The sequence below is a fragment of the Ictidomys tridecemlineatus genome, chromosome 3 (genome assembly GCF_052094955.1).
Source record: "Ictidomys tridecemlineatus isolate mIctTri1 chromosome 3, mIctTri1.hap1, whole genome shotgun sequence".
Taxonomy (NCBI): domain Eukaryota; kingdom Metazoa; phylum Chordata; class Mammalia; order Rodentia; family Sciuridae; genus Ictidomys; species Ictidomys tridecemlineatus.
Window position 1 is genome coordinate 111,893,189 of NC_135479.1, and position 26,961 is coordinate 111,920,149.

Genomic DNA, 26,961 nt, shown 5'->3' on the forward strand with positions numbered 1-26,961 from the left:
TTAATTTCTTTCATCTGATTGCTCTGGCTAGAGTTTCAAGAACTATGTTGAATTAGAAGTGATGAAAAAGGGCATCCCTGTCTTGTTCCAGTTTTTAGAGGGAATGCTTTCATTTTTTTCTCCATTTAGAATGATGTTGGCCTGAGGCTTAGCATAGATAGCCCTTACAAGGTTGAGGTATGTTCCTATTATCCCTAGTCTTTCTAGGGTTTTGAACATGATGGGATTCTGTATTTTATTAAATGTCTTCTCAGCGTCTATTGAGATGATCATATGTATTTTATCTTTGAGTCTGCTGATGTGATAAATTACATTTATTTTTTTTCCATATGTTGAACCAACCTTGCATCCTTGGGATGAACCCCACTTGATCTTGGTCTTACATAGGCAGAATTAATATTGTCAAAATGGCAATACTACCAAAAGCACTATACAGATTCAATAAAATCTCAATCAAAATTCCAATAACATTCCTTATAGAAATAGAAAAAGTGATCATGCAATTCATCTGGAAAAACAAGACACCCAGAATAGCCAAAGCAATCCTTAGAAAGAAGAGTGAAGCTGGTGCATTACTATACCAGACCTTAAACTATACTACAGAGCAATAGTAACAAAAATATCATGGTATTGGCACTAAAATAGACTGTAGAGCAATGGTACAGAATAGAGGACACAGAGTGTAACCCACATAACTACAGTTATCTTATATTAGACAAAGATATAAATATCTTATATTAGACAAAAACATACATTGGAGAAAAAATAGCCTCTTTAACAAATGGTTCTGGGAAAACTGGAAATCCACATGTAACAAAATAAAATTAAACCCCTATCTCTCATCATGCACAAAACTCAACTCAAAGTGGATCAAGGACCTAGGAGTTAAACCAGAGACCTTGTGCCTAATGGAAGAAAAAGTAGGCCCAAATTTCCATCATGACAGATTAGGCCCCATCTTTCTTAATAAGACTCCTATAGCATAAGAATTTAAACCAAGAATCAATAAGTGGAATTGATTCAAACTGAAAAACTTCTTCTCAGCAAAAGGAACAATCATTGAGGTGAATGGAGAGCCTACAGTATGGGAGCAAATCTTTACCACAAGCACATCAGATAGAAAACTAATCTCTAGGATATGTAAAGCACTCAAAAACCTTAACGTCACAAAAGAAAAACCCAATGACCCAATAAATAAATGAGCCAAGGAACAGAAAAGACACTTCTCATAGGAGGATATATAATCAATCAACAAACATTCAGAAAAATGTTCAACACCTCCAGCAATTAGAGAAATGTAAATCAAAACTACTATAAGATTTCATCTCACTCCAGTCAGAATGGCAGCTATCAAAATTACAAACACCAATAAATATTGGCATGGATGTGGGGAAAAAGACACAATTATACATTGTTGGTGGGATTGCAAATTGGTGCAGCCAATCTGGAAAGCAATATGGAGATTCCTTGGAAAACTTGGAGTGGAACTACCATTTGACCCTGCTATCCCACTCCTCGGTTTATACTCAAAGGACTTACAAACTGCATACTATAGGGACACAGCCATTTCAATGTTTACAGCAGCATAAGAGCTAAATTGTGGAACAAACCCAGTTGATCTGTAGTAGATGAAGGGATAGGAAATGTTGGTATAGATATACAATGGAGCATTACTCAGCATTAAAAGAGAATAAAATCATGGCATTTGCAGGTAAATGGATAGAGTTGAAGAATATAATGCTAAGTGAAGCAAGCCAATCCCTCAAAAATCAAAGGCTGAATATTTTTTTTGATATGAGGATGCTGATTCATAATGGCAGTGGAGGGGGGGGGAAGACCATGGGATGAATGGAGGAACTTTAGATAGGGCAAAGCGAAGGGAGGGGAAGGGTGAGGGCAAGTGGGTAGGAGTAATGATGGAATGAGTTAGACATCATTACCTTAAGTACCTGTATGAAGACACAAATGGTGTGAAAATACTTTGTGTACAACCAGTGACTTGAAAAATTGTGTTCTATATGTGTAATATGAAATGAATTGCATTCTGCCATCATGTATAACAAATTAGAAGAAATAAATATTTTTAGAAAATGGATCAGTCAAGGTTCATTATGTAAAACCTGTTTACCTTATTCAAGAAAAAGCCTCTTGATCCCTGTTAATGTGGATTTACCCAGACTCCCAGGGAGGCTGATTTCCCAATTTAGAGAAACCACAAATATTAGAGTTGGGGTGGTGAAGAAGTCCAAGGTGATAGGGAGGACCCTGACAGAAGCAAGAGTGATTGCTGACACTGAGAAGCTCACTAAAACATATTCAAATTTTAAAGACTGTAGCAACATTAGATTGTGATTTCGGATATTTGAGGCTAGAGCAGCCTTCTTGTGAGTGTCACTATGTGCCACAGTGATTTCCAGCAATGCTTCCAGAATCTAATCTCAGGGAGATTATATATATGGGACTTGCCACACCCCATCTCTCCAATTTTTCTTTGTATACGTGGTATATGTTAGGCTTCTTTATGTGGGCTTCTCAGCTACCACATACATTTGAAAACCAATATTTTAGTATATATTTTGGTTCCAAAATCATACTGAGTAATCAAAAGAAGAATAAATTGTTCTTACCACTTTTTGTAGAAAAGGCATGGGAAAGTATAAAATATTTCAGAAATATTTACATTAAAATGATGAAAATTAAAACTTTGGCATGGTAGATTCTAAGTAAATTTTGTTTTACTTGCATTTACTAAATGCAAAGAAAGAAACTTACACTCTCTGATAATTTGTATTCTCTTACATCATTGTAAAAGCAAGGCATGGCTGAATATGGCTCATTTGTTGAGGTCTATTGTGCTTACAGATACCTCGGTGCAATCTTTTAAAGACAACTTGAGACATGACAACATTTGGTAAGGTACTTGTCACAAATGCCTTTGAGTGTCATTGTGCAATCTTTACAACATCTTTAAGAAATATCAAAGTATTTGGAGGGAAAGTTGGGTGATTCATTGTCTTGCATATGTCGATTTTGAAAATGAAATCAGTTCTAGAGTCAAGTCCGGTGTGTTTTGTCTATATAATCAATGTATCTAATTAAAGAAAAGGTTATTTGTTGTCTTGAAAGTAACTGTTATTTTACCCATTGAGTATCTATTGCCAAATATGAGGCAGAGCTAAATATGGAATCTAATTACTTACATAAATGTTAACATTATAAAATACAACATACATACAGAAAAGTATATAAAATAAAAATGTACAGCTCAATGATGAATTACTTGGATATTCAAACATTTTGTATAAAAGGCCAGATGGTAAATATATTAGGTTTTGTGGGCTTCATGGGTCTCTGTAAAATCTATGCAACTCTGCTATTTTTAATGCAAAGACAGACACAGTTCATATTGTCTGTGTCTGTTTTAATAAAACTTCCCTTACAAAAACTATTGCATATACTTATTAGTGAGGTCACATTTTATGAAGGACATTTCCAAAATCAGTTCCATCTCACTGGAGTTTCTCAGCCATATCACAGGCTTAAAAATAAATCAGAGTAGAGGGGAAAATGAAAAAGGATTCTGTGAATATTTCTTTAAAGAGAGTTAAGGGCTCTAAGAAGGCAATGCTCTCATCCTCCCCTTCACCTAACAGATCCTCAAGTGGGTAAGAGGAGGGCTAAGTCTAAATCCTCCCTCAGAAGATTTTTTTATGTGGGCTCTTAGAAAAACAGACATCTCCCTGCATTGGAAGACAAATGGACCTTGTGTGACATTTCCTCAAACTTACAAATGTGGCAGAATAGAAATAGTTGTATAAGAAGTAGAGGATACTTTCAATGATCATCAGAACAAGCAAGAGTTGTTCATGAATTTTCTCTGAATCAGAAGTACTCCCATGAGACCAAAGCGTCCTCAAACTGTCCTCAAACTGTCCTCAAATCGTCCTCAAACAATTTTCCACCCAAGAAAGTAACTAGCAAATGGCAAAAGTGTATATGTGGTGGAAACAGTACAAGCAGGAATCCAGGAGGAAAGTAGAACAGCCAGATAAAGCAGGAAGCAAACTGCCTGTTCACAAGAGGTGAAATTAAAAATTTGTAGTTGTCATCTCATAAGCATATCTAAAACCTCATGAATTTTCACCACCTCCAGGCCCATTAAGCCTAACACCAATAAAATCAGACCAAATTGAAGTCTCACCACCTCTGCCTACCAGGCAGCTTCCCCTACTCCTCACAGGCTTACAAGTAGCTAGTGGCAGTGAGAAGTCAATCAGCAGGAGGGAATGGCAGCTTAAATCTTACTCTTGACCACTGACAAAATGTGGACTTGATTTTACAAAATTGAGATAGCGTTTGACGTTAAAACTGAGATAGAGGTGCAAATACAGCTACTACCTGAGTGAACATACATGAGTCATAAGATCCCTCTTAAATTCTCATCAATAGATCAGGAACTGAAAAGTTTCAAAAAATTCATCATTTCCCATATATAAACATGTAACAAATTGTTGGTTTATGATATATGATTCAATTGTTCAAAAGATTATCATATGCTATGACATTTATCAAAGACTACTGGCACAATTATAACTTTGCTTTTCAAGTTTATACTTCACTACAATAAATAAAAAGAACATTTGTCTCGGAATTAAGAAACCATGACAATAAATCATGAATGATACCCATTGCCTATGGGTAAATAATTTTGACATAGTTTAATCATTTCAAAGCACATTGAACTGTAAACTTTTCTAATTGCTTTGTTACATTATTACTATGTATGAATAAATTTCTCAAATAAAAGAGCAATCTTCTGGTTTATCTTGTGATACTAAGCTAGCTAATCCCTCTTTTATATTCATTCAATAATCTTTAAACTTTCAAGTCCTATTAGTTCACATCTTTGTCAAAAACTATTGTTTTTTATTTGATTTTTTAGAATGCTGTCACCCTAAAACAATAACAAAAATGAAGAGGCAGATTTAGGATGTGTGGAATCCTCTGAGTTGTCACTACTTAAAGATTAAATATACAGTGATGCTTTAAAGGAGAAAAAAATTTTCACTCGAAGTTTATTAAAATAATTTTTGAGTAATATTAGATTATTTCAGCTCATGCTTACAGCCATGTCAAGTGAAAATGCTATTTAGTTCACTATATAATACTGTATCATTTAAATAGAAAGATAATCCATGAAGATCAATTTCTTTTCTTTGAATAATATAAAGCTATTTTCATGGAAGTAAAGATTCTACACTTTAGTTTTTAGGGCACAAAAATGTGAAAAGAGATTTAGTTCCAACCATTCTTTCTAGACTGCAATCTGTTAGCTGCTATTATAATTAAAGCCTCATTCAGAAAATGGTACTCACAGTCCAATTTGTGCAGGTAATATTTGATAATATTGACCAAACTCAAATTGTTTTTAAAGCAGGTCTTTCAAAAGTGTTAATATACTAAAATGGTAAAAAAGTAAAGGATGTATTTGAGTAACCAGATTTTAAAGGGAGACCAGTATTAATAAGAATATCTCTTCTTCATTTTTAGAAATGTTTTTCTAGTATAAAGGACAGTATTTCCTACGTTTCTCAAATAGTGAGATATTTATTTTTTTATTTCTATAATCGAGAATCTTTTTTGTTTTGAATTTGTTAACTAAAAGACTTGTGTGTATGTGAAGTAACTTCATGTGAAGGGTAAGACTGAGGAAACTAAAAATGAATCCTATAATTTTTGACCCCAAACAATTTTTTCTTTTTTAAATTTCAGTCCTTCATATATGTAATTTAAACATCTTGTGACCTTCATTGTCTCTAGTGAGAAACTGTCTTTTAATCATACATTGTTCAATTATTATATAATCAAATAATTTTTTCAGTCTACCTTCAAGTTTGTTCTGCTCTATTTTGATTTTGAACATTTTGACTCTGAAGTTTCTAAATCATGTGTTCTTTTTTTATTTGTTTTAATTAGTTACACATGACAGTACAATGACCTTAACATATCATACATTTAAATCAGTTGGGATATAATTTCTCATTTTTCTGAGTATACAGGTTGCAGAATCACATTGTTCATGCAGTCACATATATACACAGTAATAATAATGTCTATTTCATTCTACTATCTTTCCTATCCCCCCATCCCCTCCCCTCCCCTCCCATCACTTCTCTCTACCTAATCTAGTGTAATGCTATACTTTTTTTTCCCTCACATCTTCATACATGTATTTTGTATAACAATGAGGGTCTCCTTCTAATTATTCATATACCATGGGATTTTTTTAGTTTTGTAGATCTTAAATTCAATAATTCTATTTATATTCATGAGTATTATAGATACTATTTCTTTAAAATTTTATCAATTCATTTCTCACTCTTCTTTTTAGAGTATATTTATGCCTAGGTTAAATCACTTAGTACATCTCTGAGAACAAGCTGGTTACTATTATAATTACTCTAATCATCATCATCATCATCATCGTCATCATCATTGTTTTTTCATCTGTGAAATAGATGTTAATTCATGTGTGATCAAAATTATTGTTTTTTTTGCCATCTCCACTCTTGTGTCCATCAAGTGAATATTCATTTCACTTACTATACTTTTCAGCTATGGAGATTGATTGATTGATTGATTTTACGTTTTCATTCTCTGTTTATTCACTAAGATAATACATTTTCTTAACTATTTTAATATATTTTCTTTTAATTATTTGAATATATTATACAAGTCTATTTGAAATCTTAACTAAATTCTTAACAGCAACTATGAGTTGTTTATTGTCCACCTTCCTGTATGGGTCACTTTTTCCTTTTCCTTTCCTTGTCCAGAAATTTTTGATTCACAACTTGAACTTGTAGAAAATACATTGCCCTAACCGTAAGTTACCTTATATTCTTACAAAATGCATTGTTTTTATTCTATGCCTGACTGTATTAGATAGGCTAGGTTAGAATAGGGGAAAGCCCCTATTTCCCCTAGAATGTAATACTTCTCAGTTCTTTCAGACTTCTGCTGATACTTTCTTAACGTGGTTTATAATGAAAATTTTGGCCTCATCCTCTTTGTTGTTGTCTTGCTTCTACAATTTCATCTCTAAATTTTCAGTTTCACTGTCATCTGTGTTCTCTATCTTCTGACAAATTGAAGCAATAATACTTTAGTTTTCTGCTCTCAACACTGCTCATAGATCCATAAACATACTATTAACAAGAAGCAAATTTGTAATACTTTATGAGTTTCTCAAGGGTATATTACTATCTGATTTCTTTTTACTTTTTAGAGGGGAGGAAATTCCTGAGGTCTTCCCAAAATATTCATATATTAGGGATCAGTAGTGAATGCAGGTAGTGTATATATAAATTTGGGGGTTTTGGGGTTTTTTTGGTAATCATATATCTAGGGTTTCTTGTCATAATACTTAGCTATCTTGATATTCCTGAACTCTGTTGTCACCACACTGAACATGCAAATCTGTAGCCATGTGTTAACTGTGGGGGTATGTCCTCAACAAAACAGCCACCAGCTGTAATACTTCTCCTTTCCTTTGGTATTGTTTCAAATTTTAAATACTTCCAAGATTCTAACTCCTCTTGAATGCTTTCCTGCTCTTCAAATAGTTCTTCTTTTACCTTTTGTCAAAATTTCAGAATTATATTTCTCTAGTGTGTTTTGCAAATCACTTCCTCACATTACTCACATAATTTTTAAAAACAAAGTTTCTTATTTTTTGGAGTTTATTTTAGAGCAATTTTAGATACACAAAAAATTGAGAGATGCAGAGATGTTGTGAGGCAGGTTGCTCAGAAAACACACCAAGTCCTAGTTTTGTCCAAATTGAAGAGTCTTTATTTAGCCGGCCACTGCTCCCCACAGGACTGTTAACTGTCTCTGCAAAGAACACCCTGAGCCTGAGCATGTTAGGTTATTTAAAGGCAAAACCACACCTGGGTTGACATTGCTGCAAGTAAGCAGGTACAGAAGCTGAACTGGGCAATTAGCAAGACAAAGTAATGGATATATCGATTGGTATTTCCCATGGAACTTTCTGGGTTGGCATAGCAGCAAGCAAGTAGAAGGGAACTGGGTCAAAATGACCCTAGTTCAGTACAAGTTAGAGAATTGTTACTAATATCTAGACAATCAATCTCTGACAAGGTACACTTCCCAAGAAAAATGGAAGCCAAAGAGAACAATTATACATTGTATAAGAATTGCTCTTTTGTGTTGCCAAGTATGTTGATAACTACTAATGGGTACAGAGGCGGGGCTTTCCCATGGGAGAAGCATTTCTTATGTAATATGGAGTCTCAGGGTAAAATGGAGTCTGTTTGGTCATTGCCCATATAGCCTGGCCCATAACAGAGATATCCTTTATATCTGCATGCACCCATGCATGCATACACATTGCCAGCATCCTGTGCCAGGAAGATACGTTTATTAAAATTGATGAAATAATCTTGACACAATATTATCACCCTAACTTCGTATTTTACATTATGTTTCACTTTGGGTGTTGTACATTCTATGGATGTAGATAAAATGTCTAATGACATATTATGGCATATTATACTGTAATTCACAGCTCTGAAAATCATCTACCCTCTGTCTATTCATCCTTCACTTCCTTAAATCCCCCAGTTACAAACAACAGTGATCTGTTTACTGCCTTCCCTGTTTTGCCTTTTTCATACAGTTCCACAGAGTTGGAACCATACAGTGTGTAACCTTTTCAGATTTGCTTCTTTCACTTAATGACATGCATTTAAGGTTCCATCTTATCTTTTTGTAGTTTGTTGGCTTATTTCTTTTTAGTATTGAATATATTCATTGTCTGTATATAGTAATTTATTTACCTACTAACCTACTGTAGTATATCTCAGTTGATCCTAAGTTTTGGCAATTAAGAATAAAGTTGCTATAACCTTATGTTCTCAAGTTTTTGTATGGACACAAGTTTTCAGCTCCTTTGGTAAATACTAAATGTGGTATTACTGATTCATAGAAAAGAGTATATTTACTTCTGAAACCATCAAACTGTCTTGCAAAGTGGCTTATCATTTTTCTTTCACAACAGTAATGAGAACACTCTACATCTTTACCAGCTATGAGTGTTCTGGATTTCAGCTATTCTAATAAGTGTGCAGGGATATCTCATTGCACTTTTAATCGCATATACATTTTAAGTCACTGGAATAGCTAGAATTTAAAAGTCCAGCAATAGTATGTATTAGCAAAGAGGTACACCTACTGGAATGGCTCTGTAAGCAAAAGGGTAAAATAGCCCATTTTGGAAATTTGTTTGCCACTTATAAAATAAAAAATACCTCTGTTGTAACCCAGTAATTCCTTGACTAGGTATTCATAAAAGAGAAATAACATATCTTCACATGAACAACAAAAAAATAAACACCACCATCTTTAAGAACTTTGTTCCTGAAAGTTTATTGAAGCAGAAAATTATGAACAACTAAAATATTTATCACCATGAAACTGGATAAGCCATAATGGCACAAATAACAATAACAAAAAATCTTAATATATAGAATATTATACATAGATTTCAAAGCACTATGTTATTTAAAAAAAAAAAAAAGACAATGCACCCAAGTGAGAGTAACAAATATTCATTTAGAAAAGAAATGTTCTGAAATTAGAGTATGATGATGTTTGAATAACCCTGTTCATACAATAAAAACCACCGAATTGCATGCTTTAAATGAGTTAATTGCATAATATATTAATTATATCTCTAGAAAGTTGTTGAAAAGGAATACAGAACATATGGTTATATTTACATACACTATTTACCAGGAGCAGTGATTGGAATCACAATCTCTGTGCAGTGACAGGAGTGCCTGATCAGGGAATCCTTGTGCAAAGGCACAAGTTGAGACTGCACAGTTGCTATGGTGATGCCCTGTTCAAAAGAGGTTCTGTGCATACCACCAGACTATCAGTCTTGACCTGAGTTCAGACACCAGCTGCCAGGGGTAAAGAATTATGAGCACAATTTGACAGTTATAATTGGGTTGCCCAGAAGTTCATCCTTCATCCTGTATGCTTCGAAGAAACTTTCTCCCCAAAAAATACTTTTGATATTAAAACCTATAGAATGAAAGTGCTGAACTAGCTCTGGGTTGTTCATCCCTCTTCAGGGGAATGAAGAACCACCAGGGCCCAGTTTTTCTCTTTCTCTGTGTCTGTTTTTCTTTTCTCCATCCTCCATCACCCTGTCCATTTTGTGCATTAACTGCAGAGCAGGTCACCACAGTTGTTGCCCAAACAGGGACTGAATACAGGGTACTTCTTCAATGGTCCATGAGGGGAGGCTCCTCAGGAGGCACATGATATAGAGAGAGGTAAGGAGTGAGTTGATAGCTAGGTGTAAAACATAGAACAGCTAGGATCCAAAGAAAGAAATCTCTATTTCACTATACTTATGCTTAAGTCTATGCTTAAAGCAAAGAAGGCACACATTTTCCACAGTTCTTAAAATTTATTACTAAAATTTGCCAAGGGTTCCCTAATGAGGGAGCAGTATATTTTTAGAGACTTGGGCATTAGGCATCCTTTGTAAAGTAATGCTTAAGGCTCAAGAAAAAAAGAAAAAAAAAAGAAAAAAAAAGTGCTTTTCAGAAAAAACATAAACTATAGTACCACACTTTAACAAGATAGTTTTACAAAAAAAAAAAAAGTTACAGTAGATTTTCTTACTTCTTAGTTTCTGCTAGATATTTCCCTCTCTTAGGCCTGCATTTAAAATGGAAATTACAGAGGTCTGCAAGAAAGACTTGCAGAGAACCAATTAAGACAAAAGAAAAAAAAAGTGTCACTTTTAAATACAAGAAAGACTTGCAGAGAACTGGTTAAGACTAAAAAAAATTGTCACTTTTAAATCTGTGCCACTTCTGGCTTGGCTGGCTAACATCTGCTTTCACACTAACCAGTCTGCTTTCTTCGCAAGCTCATCACTAATGCTACAGCATCAGGACTAAAAATCCTACATAGACAAGCTTTTTCTTTTTCTTTTTGTTTCTATATGAAAATCACTTTTTATTTTTTTAAATCTGTTTTTATACTTTTTTATTTATATATAACAGCAGAATGCTTTACAATTTTCATTAAACATATAGAGCACAATTTTTCATGTCTCTGGTTGTATACAAAGTATATTCACACCAATTCATGTCTTCATACGTGTACTTTGGATAATAACGATTATCCCATTCCACTAAAGGACTTCACAGGCCCCCACATTTTTTAACACTGGAATTGACTTTAATCTAAGCTAATGTAACTTCTGATTTGATAAAAATGTTCTACATATTCTTTTACTAAAGTATTTCAGCTGTGAAATGTTTTCTAGAACTCCTATTTTTTAAAAATTCTATATTTTTGAACTCATGGCTTTATAGTAAGTTCATATTGATGCCTAAGTTAATGTAGATTTCTGGAAAGTCTTATTTTATCTAACTGTAGTGGTTTTTAAACTCTGTCTATACAAAGGCCAAGTTTTTCAATGTTTATCTCTCAAATACATTTAAAAAATCTCCTTTTACAAAATCCTTAAAAGAATATAGACATGGTAATGTTAGGAGTAAATCTGATAGCTATTAAATTAATCTGATATTTATTATTAATCTGATATTTATTAAATGTGTTTTCATAAATTGGTAAATGAAAATGTTTTGAGATTGCTTTGTATATGTGTCTTCACTAAAATGAGATTACTAAGAGTTAAAATTTGTCAGATGTGACTTATATGCAAAGAATGTAAGAAGTTTCAGTTGGGCTTCAATTAAAATACTATAAAAACATACATATAGGTGCTGGGGATGTGGCTCAAGCGGTAACAGGATCACCTGACATGCGCAGGGCACTGGGTTCAATCCTCAGCACCGCATAAAAATAAAAAATAAAAATAAATAAAGATGTTGTGTCCACCGAAAACTACAAAAATAAATATAAAAAAAAACATAAATTTATTTCATCTTATTAAAATGGAGTAATTTGTCTAAATTCAGAAATTTCATAAGGACTGTTTCAAAATGTGAATTTAAAAAGAGTTAAGAAGTCTCTAGATATAAAAACAAAAAGAAAATATCTCTAGATTAAGAAGTATTTCATGTGATAAAATAAAGAGTTGTAAAATGTCTAAGTTACAAAAACTTTATGGAGGGTAAATTTTAAAAAAGTTTTTGTGTAACTAAATTGGTTATATATAAGTAGAGCAATCAGTTAAAGTTATTTCAGGCTTTTTCCTCTTTAAAAAGAAAGTTCCTAATCCGTGAGGCTGAAGACCTTGTACTGAGTCTCAGGCATGGAGCATGTTTATAGAAACAGACAAGAGGAAGCAGCAATTTTTACACACATCTGTTAAGTTTCAGGAGGGAGTGATCAGACCCCTAGGACTATTGTTTACAATTCAAAAGCTAGGGGCTAATGGTTAATTAGTCTTTCCCAAAAAGGGATTAGAGAGGTGAGGGGAACTGACCCTTTCCCCCAGACACAAAGGCAAGTATTAATGTAATGATATGAACAAATGTTTAATTCTCTATGTGTTAAAGTAATAAGGATTTCATAAAACATTAATCTGCTCTTATGTATCAAGATCATTTCTTATGACTGTTTAAAAAAAAAACTTGAAAAATTAGTCTTAAAGGAATTATTTTTTTTCTAACTTTGGTTAAATAACAACTCTTATTTTAGAATATTATACCATATTCCAGAATCTAAATTTTTCTTTAAAATATGAACTTGGTTAATATAAAAACATCAGTGTGATTGTGGTGCTGTTACTGACTTCTTTGCATTCTATAAGTATTCATATACAACTCTTTAAAATAAAAGGTTTAGGAAAGCATTTTACCAAGCTGGTATTCTCCAAACTAAAGTTTTCTTTAACAATGATCTCGTGCAGACTTATATAAAAATAATAAATTTAGTTGGAAATTTATTTGTTATTTAATATTTTGTAATTAGATAAAATAATCTGTCATAATTTATAAAATTACATGTTACTCTTTACACTAGAATGGAAATGTAAATACATTTTTGAAAGGCAATAAGGAGAGCCTGGTGTCTTTAAAGGTTAATAATATGGGATGTGCAGATATTTTGCCACCTTCCTAAAAAAGGGGGTTAAAAGCTCTCTTAGCTTCTTTGGTTTATGTTTCAGATATAATGTTCAATTATGTTAACCGATGCATATACACTCAGAAAATGATATAGGAAGACTTTATAAAATAATATTTCAGGAAGAGGTAAAGGTCAGTTTCAGAAATAAATACCTTACCGAGGATTTGTTATAAGGCCACCTCATCTGAATTAAGTCTCTGTCTCTCACCTTATTCCATATCAGGGTAACCACTCAAGTTGATTTGAAGTTAATTTCAAAAGATAAATTTCTGTTATAAAGATTACTGTGATCTTAAACAAAAAATGTAATATATACTTAAGTAAAGTTTTGGGAGTACAAATAATTATATTTCTTGATTCATAGCTATAATACAAACTAAATATATTTTTATTTTTGTTAAATTATTTTTTGCAAACTTTATAACAGTTATTTGTTAATGCCTTACAAAAGTACAACTTTTAATAGAACAACTTAAGTTAATTTGAGATAATAGGACCATCACCTATAAGGCAAACAAGATGTAAGGCTGACTTCAAGTACTTATACTACCCTGTTCATAATTTTATTACTCAACTTATTATTAAAGGCAGAATTCGAGTCATATAATTGGTGGGAGCTGAACCTTTTTTCATTGGGATCCTTTCTTGACTGATAACCCTCACATGCTAGGTGGGTAACTTTTGGTAATTTTCCTGGCCAAGTAAGAAATACACATCAAGTAATTTGTTACTGTTGAACTACTTTTGCAGTGTTGGGCTGTCCTCTACAAATTAAAACTGACAAGGTTCCAGCTTATACCAGTTTTTCTTTTTGACAGTCTTGTGATCAATATCATATTGATCACTGAACATGTATCTCTTATAATCCTCAAAGCCAGGCTATTATAGAATAGGGTCACTTGTCCCTTAAGTTACAATTACAAAAACAAAAAGAGGGAGAGAGAAATCCCACACAATTGTTTGAATCATACTCTTTGTTTTATTTTTTAAAATTGTGACGCTGAGGGGTGCACTGCTGCTGAGTGACAAATGGCTCCCACTGTTGTAGGCCCATCAGGCCTAGTCTGGTGGAGAAATTTACAAACAGGATAATGAAATAGAGAAGATTCGGTGATAATGTGGGGTATTTGTTGTGTCTTTCCAGAAGGTGCAGCTCATTCTCTCTAGGTACCTAAGTTGCTGTTCATCATCACCGTGGAGGATCTTGAGTCACAGCTAAAACAACTGAAGCATCTGACACATCAGGCTGAGGAGATGGTCAAACAACAGGAAGGTACTAAATCTCCAGTCACCATGTTTGTGGCCAGGCTGGTTTTATTAAGTTTAAGTTTTCAGTTAAGCAGGGTTCATGGGGAAACTTATTGTATTTATATTGCCAACTAGCTGGGCTGGTGACCTGAGCTGGGTTCACAAGAGCTAGCTACATCAATAACTGAGAAAATGGTGAAAGAAGCACACAACACACGGAAATACCTTTTGCTTGCAGGAATCAGAGACGGACAGCTCTTGACCTTAAGAGTCCATTGGAAAGAGAAAGAGAAAGCATGCCTGCTACCCTGTTTATTGAGGAGAAAGATGTTCAAGAAAGTTCAACCCAAATAAGTTACAGAATTAGGTTTCAAGAGGTTGCTTGGTGATGTCTTGCAGTCAGCAGATTGACTGACATCCTGGAAGGCTATACCCATCTTAGATGCTGTGTGGGATCAAAGGCAGATGGAGCAAAAAGGACACATATGTCGTACAGTCCAGTCAAAGCAGCAACATCAGTCCAGCCCCTCATGTGCTCAAATGTTCATAGCTCACACACAGCTCATTGCTGGCTCATGACAGATTTATTTCCCAGATCCGTCTTTAGTGCACCCTGCTGTGTGGAGTTAATAATGGAGTATCTATTCCATTATTTACTAATACACATAAGAGGAGATTTTTTAGATAAACATATTGCCCCCATTTCTACAATTGGTTTTAATTATACTGGATATAGTGGGAGTCTACCTATATGTTGGTCCCACAATGAAAATGTTGGCTGTTTAAAAGTGACCCCAGAAACAAAATCTCAGAATATGGAGGAGCAAGGGAAGCCAATGTGACTGGCCTTTGGGATTTGAAATTATATGTCAATCAGTTATAAAAATGAGACTCCTCAAGGACATAACTGTGTTTCCAACAGAGCATCCACCAGTATTTTATTGCCATAATCATGCTACAATAGAATTGAATGCCTTTCCTGAAGGAGTGGAACCTGTCTCTGGCAATAGTGAATATATTCTGGATTGGCCCCAAAGAATTAAGAGACCCCCATATTAGGAATTTATGACTTCTACAGGATATGATATTAATGTTCTGACCTTCATAGGTGGTGGCATACAAAAAAAATCTGTGGCATTTAGATTTCATCAATTATACTGGCAGCTCCTAACTGATCTTGTGGACAGGAGCTGTAAAATGCTATGTCCTGCAGGCCTGTGTACAATCTTGTTAAGCTTTAATTTCTGGGAATATAAAATTAAATAGCATCAGAGAAAAATATTATGTAACTTGTCAAAGTTGCAATCTGACTAACTGCATTACCAGGAATAATAGAGGATAAAGAGTGCTTGTGTTACTGCAACCCTCCTTTGTTTTAAGCCCAGCTAACATTTCAGATCCCTAATATTCTGATGCTGGACTTCAAGTTCTACAACTGGTTCATATCAATCTAAATAGACACCATAGACACAGGCATGTTCTTGGTCTTAGTGAATTTGGAGTAGTCACTTTGCTATCTGTTTTTGTCTCTGTCATGATATCCACCATAGCCTTATCCAATACAATTCAAAATGCTCCTTTTCTTAATGATTTGGCTCAAAATACTTCCAAAGGCCTACAGAATCAGGTAAATATTGATGACAAGATACAAAAAAATTAAAAGCCCTGGAAGCTATGGTTCAGACAGTAGTATTATTGCCATGCTATCTACAAATTTGTTTGTGCTACAGGAGCAAGATATAACACTTCTCATTGGAATTGGTAGAAAGGTAAAAATCATTTAATGGGCATTTAGCAGAGAAATTATGACAGTCTAGACCTCATGGAGTAACATCATAATATCCAGAATATTCACTAGACCGGGAATGATCTTGTGGATACTGCATGGCTTGCTGAACAAATACTTAATAATTTTTAAATGGTTTTAATTATTAAAATATGTTAAAACATATAATATTTTATTTGGGGAATTATGTGTTTGCTATTGGTACTTTTTTATATTATAACAATAGGATGCCACATCTTCTGAGAAGAAATCTGTCAACTCCAAATAATAGCTCAATATTTGTGCTTAAAAATAAAGAAGGGGGAGACATATAGAATGATGATTTGAATTAAGATCTTTGATTATCCAGTGACAGGAGCATACCTGTGCTAGGAAATCCTGGTGCAAAGGCACAGTTGAGACTGTCCAGTTGCTGTGGTGACACCCTGATCAAAGGACATTCTGTGCTTGTCACAAGACTAAGTCTTGAGCCAGAATTTGAACACCAGCTGCCAGGGGTAAAGAATTATGAATGCAGTTGATAATAATAATTGGGCCTCTAGTCTTCAAACTTGGTCCTGCTTGCTTTAAAGAAAATTCCACACAAAGAACAATTTTGATGTTAAAACTTATAAACATGTTGAACTAGCTCTGGGTCATTACATCTCCATTGGGTTTCAATGAACCACCTGGTCTCATTTTTTTCTCTATTGATGGAGTTGTCTGAGATCCCCAGGACTGTGGTGGAGCTACAGATGTTAAGGAGTTAATATCTCCTGAGTTCTTGGCAGGCCAGAGGAAGCAAGAACAACAGACTGTTCTCAGGACATGCTCAATTGACATGATCAGACTAGCCACAAGTTCCTCTTGAGGCTGTGGACTTGCTTTATGTTTTTCCCTTATGGTGGAGTTATTTGGGGAATGTTCCTGTTATTTTATGCTTAGCTCCTATTATAGATCTAGGACAAAGAATAAGGAAAAAATATAAATGTAACATTGTTTTAAAAAAGAGGTTTAAGTATTTTGCTTCCCTAACCTCAAGGTTGCATTCCATAGTTGTGAACCCACTGTAAACTATAAAAGGCTGTGCTTGCCAATAATAAACATCCTTAGTTGCATCAAGCTTTGGATACCCTGTGTTACTTCTCTCATCTCGCTTGGCTCTTCAGTATCCATCAACACTCAGGCCTGTCTGCCTTTCTACTCCCTCATTGCCCCTTGCCAGGTTTTTTAATTAATGGGCATGCAATTCAGCCATCTTGTCAATTGTAACTCTCCCTTATATCTTGGGGACTTTTACAAAGTCCATATGTTTACTAATCCCATGCCTCTCCATCTTCTTAAATGCATGAAACTTGCTTATGCTATAAGATTTTATTCATGTTAGAATCATATTTTTGTTCTATTTCTTTTGAACATACATGTGGTTGTTCTGAGAAGATAACTGGGAAAAGGAAAAAACCCACATTTTCTTAGTTCACTATCATAATTATTTGGAGAAATCAATCTCAGGAATAAATGAGGAAACAGACTTTTAAAGATTAAATGAATTTACATTATCATATGCCAACAGATAAGTGTGTGTGTGTGTGTGTGTGTGTGTGTGTGTGTGTGTGTGTGTACATACACACATTTCTGGACACAATGAAAAAATCAATATGAAGGCAGGTGAAGAGGAGTAAGGACAACATAAAATTGTGCAGTAGGATGAAGACAACTAAAACAGGAGAATTATGTAAAATAGATGATATGATTGAACCAAAGAAATGTATTTTTCTTTCTTTTACTTTTTCTTTTTTCTGTTTTTTAAACTTTTTATTTGTTGCATATGACAATAGGATGCATTATAATTCATATTACACATATAGAGTCCAACTTTTCATATCTCTTTTTTTATATATATGAAATCAAATACGCAAAGTAGTGTCACATCCTTCATGTATTTTTACATGTACTAAGGGTAATGATGACCATCACATTACGCCATCTTTTCTACCCCTCCCCTTTTCCCCTTTGGCCTATCTAGAGTTCCTTTAATCCTCCCATCCACCCCACACAGCATATTATGGATCAGTATTCTTAAATCAAAGAAGTTATTTGGCATTGTTTTTTTTTGGGGGGGGACTGGCTAATTTCACTTAACATTATATTCTCCAGCTTCATTCATGTTTATAGCAGCACAATTCACAATAGCTAAACTGTGGAACCAACCTAGATGACCTTCAGCAGATGAATGGATAACGAAAATGTGGTAGATAAACACAGTGGAATATTATTCAGCATTAAAAGAGAATAAAATCATGGCATTTTCAGGTAAATGAATGAAGCTGGATAATATATTTTTTCTCTTTTTTATGGGATATAAGCATTAGAAGTTTATATCATGGCTTCATTTGATATCAGTTTGGATTTCATGCATATAAAACTATGCTGGGGTTAATTGAGGAATTAAGTGTTCAGTTTTGAATAAAGTGAAGGATATGAAAAAAAACCCACAGGGAGAAAAGGAGGACAATGAGCCCCAGGGAAGAAGGAAACAATGGGCTTGGACATTCACCATTTCCCACCAACAATGGTCTCTGGACTTTCACAATTTCTACCACCATTCCCCTGACATCCCATTCTGCTATGATTCGTCCCACTGAACCATATAAAACTCAGACCCCTACTGTAACCAGTTGCCATTTTTTTCTCTTGAAAATGTGCCTGTCCAGTGCTTAATAAAGTACCAATGATCCATTGAGCTCTGTCTCCACTTCTTTTTCTTTCTCTTTCATTTTTCTTTTATTTGGTGCCAAAACCTGAGATGAAAATTTGAGGGGTTTTACTGCTTTTTCAGATTTTCCTCCAATTTTTCTCTCTCTTTTTCTGCCATATACTCAAAGGTTAGTAAGAGTTGCTTAAAAAAAAATAGCTGATAAGACCTTGAAAGTGAGTATTGATCACCAGCACTTTTATGGCTTTCTGAGGCTGTGGATGTACCCAGATATGTTTAACACAGCTGAATTCCCAGATTGACTGTTTTCTCAATCAATCTCTCTCTCTCTCTCTCTCTCTCTCTCTCTCTCTCTCTCTCTCTCTCTCTCTCTCTCCCTCCCTCCCTCCCTCCCTCCCTCCCCCCCCCACACCTTATAGAAGGAGACCCTTCACACTTTCTAAGACCGCTTTGGCAAAATAGTGGCTGATATTTGACCTGAAACTGACCCCATTCTTGGGCTAAGCTTTTGCTTCCTCACTGCTATGTGAACAGAGCACAGACCTGTATCAGGTTCTTTATTTGAATTGGAGTCATCATCCTTCTAATCTTCTCCTCTCCAATCCCTCCCTTCTCTTACAAACTTAGGCCAGATCAGAGGCAACATTTTTACCATTTCTTTCTGCATGCAACATCAACCTCCTTATTTTTCAGAAAGGTAACATCCCTTCTGGTCTCCTGCAGAGGCACCCTGCCTGAGACCCCCTCACTTTTGGCTCATCCAGACACTGGGGTTCCCTCACCACTGAGATTATAGAAGGGGACTCTCTCTCTCATTCTCTGATGAAACTCTGTCTGGTGATGGGAGACATCAAAGGACACTTTGTTCTCGATTGCCACTCCAGTGAAACCTCTTCAACTTGGGAGCTTCCATCCTGCAGTACTCCCACTTAGGTTGTCTCATAAATAATTTTAAGAACTTCTAATTCCAAACTAACCTTTAAATTAGATGCCTCATTATGCTTAGTACTCATAACTGGCTGTAATCTGAATCACACAACCTAAGGCAATGGCCCACGTTCAGAATTCAGGATCTTTGACCCCAAAATTCTAAGACTTAGACAAATTCATCCAACAAAATGGCAAATAGCCTGAGGTCCCTTACCTGCAAGCTTCCTTTTACCTTCACTCAAGGCCCTCATTATGCCAACCTTGCTCTTCTCTATAATCAATTCTTTCTGACTCCCCATTCAGTAAGTCCCCTAGATCATGCACTGACCCCAGCCTTCTTCTTCATTTACTGCTTCCGAAATAGCAGATGAACTCTCACCAAAAGTAAGTAAAGCAGGGGGCTATAAAGGAAAGTTTCATAGACAAAACTTCCTAACCTCCTACATAGGCAGACTTAATCTGTTTTTCTGTATTTCCTAGTAAATGGGCCCACTGTGCCTACCCTCGTGTGTTTTATTTTCCAAGAAGTAATTTACCTGCAGCCCTGCCTGGCCTCTGTGGACATGATATGTCACATTCCTTAGCAAACTACCTGCTCACTGCAGGAGAAATGCAGGTCCATCTCCCCTCATACAAGTGGTGGGGATGTCAGTCCTGACTTACTTCAGTCTCTTTTATGTGGGAGAAAAATTTTGTGTGGGACAGAAGAAGGCTTGAGACATCAAAGGGCAGCTGGCTGGGGCCACTCTGGTGCTGCATGAAGGTCTCACATCCTGAGTCTGACCTCAGCAGCCTTCAGGGGTATCAATATCTGTCTATTTTTCCAATTGACTTGTTCTGATGGTGGAAGCCACCCTCACCCAATAAGTCTTGGTTCCTGAGAAGAAATCTTGAATCTCAATCTGATCTAAGGTCTTTAAGAAAGATGTGACTCATTAACCTCCAGAGTGTGAGCCAAGCAATATCTCCTTCTTCAGAAATACTTCTACCACAATTTTGTCCATATTGTCTGCCTCTTAAACAGGGAAAAATTCTCAAGATAGATCTCCCCTAGATTTAAAATTAGACTATCTTCTCTAGACTCTCACAAGACACATTTTCTTCTGTACTCCCCTCATCTGGCAAGGAAAAAACTAAAATATCTGTCCCACATAGTTAGAGTAAAACTTCCCCTCATTGATCATAGTTCAGGAAACCAAATTATTTATTTTCTTTAGTGAAGATATCAACCAGAGTACTTACAGGCTTGCCTCCCACTTCAAATTGAGGAGCATAATATGAAATTATGAGTATATGAAATGAGAGTATGTGAGTATGAGAGTATCATATGAGAGTATGAGAAATCAAAAGGACAAAGGGAACATGTAAGAAATTTTAAGAGCACAACTAGCTGACAAATGTCTTCCTTTAAATTAGAATAATTAATCACAGTTGAGAATACTTTTCTGCATTCAAACCTGGCCGGGTTACCAACTAGGGAAATTAAAAAAAAAAAAAAGATTAAAATGCCCTATGAATGAGGTTTTGATCAAAATGGTAGCTTCCCTTACTTCTTAGCTTCTGCCAGATCTCTATCTCTTCAAGGTTTACAGAGCCTACAGAGCTTGCAACACTTACAAGGCTTATAGAAGTGACTTCCCTAAACCAGTTTGAGACCAAAAGGAAAAAAGTCTCAATTTTAAATCTAAGCCATTTGTGGGACCTAAATAGCTGGCTATCTTATCTACTCTTTGCAATCTACCATGCTGCTTTCTTAACAAGTTCCTCCCTAAACATTACAGAACAGTGAGGAGTGATATCATATATACCAGTCCGCTGCACCTTGAGAATTTTTACCTAAGGATTTCAGGGCTCTCTCATTGTCTTAATGACTGAACTGACTCTAATATGACCAAAAAGTATATTCTGATCTTATAAAGATATTCTGCATGCTGCTTTACTAAATATGGCCCTGTTATTTATTTTGAAATACCTGTTTTGTAAAATTATATCCTTCTGAGCTCATCATTTTATGGTGAATTCACATTTGATCCTCCACACCTAAATTAAAATGATTTTCTAATCAGTCTTATTTTATCTAACTATAAAGGTATTTATACACTGTTTTTGTTCAGATAGAAAATTGTTAAGAGTTAGATCTCAAACACATTGGAGAATCTCCTTTTCACAAAAACATTTAAAAAGACATGGAAATGGTGATCTTGGGAGTAAATCTGATAGCCATTTAGGACAAGTAGCCATCTCAGTGTCCACCATTGCTGTTAGACTTTAAACCTATCATTTCTCACTGAACAAGCCTCTGTGTTTAAGTCATAATGTAAAAGTCTGATAAGATCTATTTTAATTTCTAAGACTTTAAATGTATTAGATGCTTTAATAAACATCTGTAGTGTTGCTTTCTACCTGTGGAGATCTACCCTCAAATAGTTATAATCTCTATCTTTCCCAAGATAGAGATATTTAGATATAGAGACATTTACATTTCCAAATAGAGGCCATGTCCTCACTGGCCTTGTCATGGGAAAAACTTAGCTCTTACATCTCCTCATGAAAAATTACTATTTTCTATCATCATCATCATGATATTATTCATTGGCATGTTTCATGATAAGATATTTATTTTTGTTTCTCTCATAGAAGAATCAACCACCAGGAAAATTTTACAATCTGTTCTTTCCAAACCAGATTTTTGTCACAGACCTCACAACTTACTCAAAATATTCCAAAAAGGGAAACCCAAACTGTTTTCCAATGTCAACTTCTCTAAGCCCTAAACACCCAGAGTGATCATTGTCCATTTTCCCTTAGAACACTTAGGGTTTTCTCAATCAGAGGGAAAATTGAGACCTGAGCAAAAGGACAGTGGAAATAATAAATAATTGGGTTGGAAAGATGGAGGCTGATTGGGAAAAAAAAAATGCTAATACCTCCAGAGAACTTTCCCTTCTTCCAAACTTACCTATCTCCCAGCAAGGAGTTTTTAATGAGTACACCCTAGGTGGTTCCCTTCCATTCTTTCTGGGTAAATATGGAAAATAGGGATAGGTAACCCATTGTCAGCTCCCTTCCCACCTTTTGGTTACATAGGCAGGATGGGAGGAGGGGGGTATAAGAAGAAAGAAAACTAGAAATCTATAAAATCAGCAGGACAACCCTACTCCTCAGGCACCAATTCTGGACCTCCTCATCTCCAGAAGACTTGCTTTCTGTCTCCTATCCTTCAAATAAAAGTTTTTGCTCTTGTTTTGCTATTTTTTAGGTGTTTAATCTTCAACACTGTGGAGAACAGAGCCAGATTCTGGTTTTCAAGACCAATTTCACATAACTCAGTGACAGAGTACTACCTAGCATGTGCAAGACCCCAGGTTTAACAGTACAGGGGAAAAACAAAAGAAGATGAAAAAAGTAAAAGATTTCTTATCATCTGAGCATAGAGGTATGTGCCTATATTTTTAGTTTCTCGGGAAGCTAGTAGGAAGATCACTTGAACCCAGGATTTCAGAGCCAAACTAGACAACATAGGGAAAATCAGTCTCAAAAAAAAAAAAAAAAAATTCCCTGGTCAACACGCAATTATTACTATATTCTCTTGTCTCCATAAATAAGAGAACATCCTTTCTTCCTGATTATCAAATCAAGAGATTAAAGTCATTTTAGTGAGACTTGTAATGTCTTATAATGTGATTGATGATTGATAACAACAACAACTACAAATATATACTGGAAATTCAACCCAGAGATGCTGTAGCCTGAACTACATCCTCAATGCTTTTTATTTTTTATTTTAAGACAGGGTCTCATTCAGTTACTGAGGCTGTCTCAAACTTTCCATTCTCCTGCCTCAGTCTCCCAGTCACTGGGCTTACATTTTATGTCACCACATCCAGGGTGACAAGATTATGTTTTCAATGTTAATTTTAAAGTTTTTTTATATTTTCAGTTTTCATAATTTAATATATCTCCATGCACAGTTAAAATAGATACATACTGAATTATGTTAAAATTAATTTTTAAAAGGTGTGTGTACAGTGGGAGGAGAGTATTAGTATCTGGAAGAGGAATGATCATTGAATAACAATTTGATTTCAACTTGATGCAGTAAAATGTTATTATTTTGTGGGCTTGCTAGAGCATACCTGTAATCCCAGTGCCTTGGGAGGCTAAAGGCATGAGAGGGAAAATTCAAAGTCAGCCTCAGCAACTGAGTGAGACATGTCTCACAATAAAAATTAAAAAGTGCATTAGATGTACCTCACTTGTAAGTGCCACTGGGTTCAGTCTCCTGTACAACCCCCCCCCCCAAAAAAAGTGATATTTTCTTTCTCCCAATTCTACCTCATGGTACAGTTATTATCTCACCTACCTTATTTAATGGGCCCTATGATTTTTTGATTTTTTTTAGTATTTTAAGATCATAGACAATTATAAGCATATTGATAAAACAACAGGAGATTTTTCTCCTTCTAAAGAAACTGAAAATGCTGAAAGTTATGTGGCCATGGTCTGTGACTCATAGAGGACTGCCAGCCTGATTAATCACAAGGTAGACACTGAGCAGTACTTATCCTTAGGCACCTGAACTCTTCTCTGATGACACTTTTTGATGTTGTTGTTTTGGGATCCTGGACCCCAAATTTAGAATAATAAAAGTGAACTATTGTCTTTTCGCCTGGTAGGTAGAACCAAAGTCTCCTTCTCTCCCCTCATTATCCATGACAAAGCTTTCTCAAGTACCTGGCATACTTAGCAAATATTTGTTGAATGGAAAAATGAATGAATATGAAATACTTGTTTATCCAAGCTCTATTAATAGGCATTTAGGTTGATTCATCTTTTTCAATGTTACAATATTGTAATAAGAATTACTGTGAATCTATTTTTACCTGTGACTCCAATTGTGTCCTTAGAATAGTATCCTAATGATGAAATTTTGGGTCAATAAATGTGAACATTTAAAATGCTTCCATAATTTGCAAGATATTTTCCAGACAGTTTTTCAATAGGACCATATTTTGATGTTGGGGAACTTCTATCATCCTTGCATCTGATGCTCCCACATCTCATTGGGGCCTTACAAATGGTAACCACGTGATCTACCACAGAGCTCCCTCTCCAGTCCACTGAAGAAAGTTCAATATAAAATCTTGATGCATCCTTGTAATCAATTTATATAGTAAGTTGTGTGTGTGGAGGGTGTGCAGGGTGGGGGGTGGGGATTAATTCCAAAACCTTCTAGTCCTCCTCTATTCATGTTCCATCTCAGTCCTCTTTTCTGATGCTCCCTCTTCTTCTTGACCTCTAAATATTGGAGTAACCAGGGGTCATCTCCATTTTACTCCACTCATTCCATCCACAGCTTAACTACTTATCCATGTGCTTTCAGCTTCCAGATTAACGTATGTGACCTTGATCTCCTCTGAACTGGAGACTCAGGCTTACAACAATTAAGATTGCATCTGCTCTTGGTTCCCAACAGGTACCTCACATCTAACCTTTTTCAGAGCCAGTCCCTGGCTCCCCAAATCTACTGCTCCAACAGTATTCTTCATCTCCATAATTAAGACCAGAATGCACTCTATTGTTCAGATCAGAACCCCAGAGTCAGGTTTTGTTGTTCAGATCCTCATGGCTGTGACCAAAATATAAGAAGAATAACTTAGAGAAAAAGTGTACTTGGGGATCACAGTTTCACAGGTTCAGTTAACAGTCAGCCAATCCCACTGATTCTACTTATCTGGGCCCAAGGTGAGGCAGAATATTATGATGGAAGGATGTGCAAAGGAAGCTGCTCAAATCATGGCAGACAGGAAAGAGAGGAGAGGAAGAGAGAGAGAGAGAGGGAGAGAAGAGGCTGAAAGCCAGAGACAAACCTACTTCCCAAGGGCATACCCCCAGGGACCTTCCTCCTCTAGCCATTTCCCACCTGCTTACAGTTATCACCTAGTAGTCCATTCAGCTATTCATGAATGAATCCACCAAATGGATTAATTCACCTATGAGGTCACAGCCCTAATCACTGCCCCCAAACCTCACTTCTGAACTTCACTGCATTTGGGATTATGCTCCCCAAGCATGAACTTTTCAATAGACATTCTGGATCCAAGGCATAATGCAGGCTGAAGTAGAGAATAGTTTGCCTGGGAAACATAGTGAGACCCTGTCTAAAAAAACAAAAACATAAACAAACAAAATCTCTTGCAGTTACCAGGTTCCTGTCTTTATTTGACATCCCATATCTGATCCATCAGCTCCACCTTCAAAATACAATCTACCAGGCCCAGACACCATCCTGTCTTGCCTGGATATTTTAATAACTTTGTTACTGACCTGTGTTGTTTCTGTCCTTGACTCTTCGCAGACTCTGCTCCAAATATTAGCCAGTGCTTCTTTTAAAACTCAGGTCAGGATTTCAGCTCAGAACCCTCCAAGGGCTTCCTGTCTCCCTCAGAGTAAAGTCCAAGGTCCTCACCAGGACTTTCAAGGCGTACTTGACCTGGCCACACTAACTTTCAGACATCATGTCCTTAAATGCTAACCCTGGCTCACTCCACACCAGCCAGACACTGTGTCTCTGTGATTAGTCTCCTCAAGTACATCTGGATATTCCATCCCTGGGTCCCTTTACTATTCTCTGTTTTCTGAATTTCCCACCACAAATATTCATAGGGCTTGCTCTTCACTTCATTTGTTCAAGTGGTGCCTTCTGCCACTGAGGGTAACAAGCTCATGAATCTTTTCTGTTCAGTAAGAGAAACTCCATTCTAGCTCCCTGACTTCCTGACTGCCATTTTCTTAAAAATAGATGCCTATCTTTTTAAAATCTGTACTTCTTCACTTCCTCCTAAGCATACACACCTGAAAACATTCAACCCAAGAAAACTTTCCCACCACATGAGAACAGAGGGAGGTGGGCAAGGGAAATACAGAAGAGCTTAGGCAGTTAGGGAAAGATGGCAAGTGAGAAGGTCGGGGGAAGGGCATGGACAAAAGAGCGTGGAAAGTGTCTTTTGATGATGTCAACTTCCTGCTTGAAGAAAGCACTCTGGACACAGTGGGGGACCCAACAGAGAGACACTTCTGTGCTCATGTTCCTAAGTGGGGGATCCAATATAAAAACAAAAAGAGACATGTGAACCGAGGGGGCACCAATCAATAA

General features: G+C 35.7%; 1 long non-coding RNA gene across 1 annotated transcript in view; it reads right to left on the minus strand.

The window, feature by feature from the left end:
* The window catches only part of LOC144375862 (uncharacterized), a 92,468-nt gene extending 66,156 nt beyond the window's left edge, over window positions 1–26,312 (minus strand). The window contains exon 1 of the long non-coding RNA XR_013435714.1: window positions 26,133–26,312. This is a non-coding gene — a long non-coding RNA (uncharacterized LOC144375862). The remainder of the gene's footprint in view (window positions 1–26,132) is intronic.
* Window positions 26,313–26,961: the final 649 nt, after the last annotated feature.